This window comes from Arachis stenosperma, chromosome 4 (genome assembly GCF_014773155.1).
Source record: "Arachis stenosperma cultivar V10309 chromosome 4, arast.V10309.gnm1.PFL2, whole genome shotgun sequence".
NCBI classification, from domain to species: Eukaryota; Viridiplantae; Streptophyta; class Magnoliopsida; order Fabales; family Fabaceae; genus Arachis; species Arachis stenosperma.
Window position 1 is genome coordinate 114,080,948 of NC_080380.1, and position 1,697 is coordinate 114,082,644.

The window sequence follows — 1,697 nt, forward strand, 5'->3', positions numbered from 1 at the left end:
TCTTCACCAAAACATCCTCTACAAGTCCATAAGCTTGTTTTCTTGAGTTGTCTGCCATCTCTAGTGAGATTCTTGCAGCTTGTACCTCAAAGATCCCTAGCTTCTCCATTATAGAGAGAGGCATGAGGTTTACACTTGACCCTATGTCACACAGAGCCTTCTTGAAGGTCATGGTGCCTATGGTACAAGGTATTGAAAACTTCCCAGGATTTTGTCTCTTTTGAGGTAATTTCTGCCTAGACAAGTCATCCAGTTCTTTGGTGAGCAAAGGAGGTTCATTCTCCCAAGTCTCATTACCAAATAACTTGTCATTTAGCTTCATGATTGCTCCAAGGTATTTAGCAACTTGCTCTTCAGTGACATACTCATCCTTTTCAGAGGAGGAATACTCATCAGAGCTCATGAAAGGCAGAAGTAAGTCCAATAGAATCTCTATGGTCTCATTCTGAGCCTCAGATTCCCATGGTTCCTCATTAGGGAACTCATTGGAGGTCAGTGCACGCCCATTGAGGTCTTCCTCAGTGGCGTTCACTGCCTTTCCTTCCTCTCCAAATTCGGCCATGTTGATGGCCTTGCACTCTCCTTTTGGATTTTCTTCTGTATTGCTTGGAAGAGTACTAGGAGGGAGTTCAGTAACTTTCTTGCTCAGCTGTCCCACTTGTGCCTCCAAATTTCTAATGGAGGACCTTGTTTCAGTCATGAAACTTTGAGTGGTTTTGATTAGAGCAGAGACCATGGTTGCTAAGTCAGATTGGTTCTGCTTAGAATTCTCTGTCTGTTGCTGAGAAGATGATGGAAAAGGCTTGCCATTGCTAAACCTGTTTCTTCCACCATTATTGTTGTTGAAACCTTGTTGAGGTCTCTGTTGATCCTTCCATGAGAAATTTGGGTGATTTCTCCATGAAGAATTATAGGTGTTTCCATAGGGTTCTCCCAGGTAATTCACCTCTTCCATTGAAGGGTTCTCAGGATCATAAGCTTCTTCTTCAGATGAAGCATCCTTAGTACTGCTTGGTGCATTTTGCATTCCAGACAGACTTTGAGAAATCAAATTGACTTGTTGAGTCAATATCTTGTTCTGAGCCAGAATGGCATTCAGAGTACCAATCTCAAGAACTCCTTTCTTTTGATTTGTCCCATTGTTCACAGGATTCCTTTCAGAAGTGTACATGAATTGGTTATTTGCAACCATTTCAATTAGTTCTTGAGCTTCTGTAGGCGTCTTCTTCAAATGAAGAGATCCTCCAGCAGAGCTATCCAAAGACATCTTGGATAGTTCAGAGAGACCATCATAGAAAATACCTATGATGCTCCATTCAGAAAGCATGTCAGAAGGACATTTTCTGATTAATTGTTTGTATCTTTCCCAAGCTTCATAGAGGGATTCTCCATCCTTCTGTCTGAAGGTTTGGACTTCCACTCTAAGCTTACTCAATTTTTGAGGTGGAAAGAACTTTGCCAAGAAGGCATTGACTAGCTTTTTCCAAGAGTCCAGGCTTTCTTTAGGTTGTGAGTCCAACCATGTCCTAGCTCTGTCTCTTACAGCAAAAAGGGAATAGCATAAGTCTGTAGACCTCAGGGTCAACCCCATTAGTCTTGACAGTGTCACAGATTTGCAAGAATTCAGCTAAGAACTGATGAGGATCTTCCAATGGAAGTCCATGGAACTTGCAATTCTGTTGCATTAGAGAAACTAA

The 1,697-nt window shown here is 41.8% G+C and overlaps 1 non-coding gene across 1 annotated transcript; it reads left to right on the plus strand.

The window, feature by feature from the left end:
- The first annotated feature begins 1,321 nt into the window (after positions 1-1,321).
- On the plus strand, positions 1,322-1,429 carry LOC130978674 (small nucleolar RNA R71). Its single transcript, XR_009086293.1, has one exon. It is a non-coding gene; the product is annotated as a small nucleolar RNA R71 (small nucleolar RNA).
- Positions 1,430-1,697: the final 268 nt, after the last annotated feature.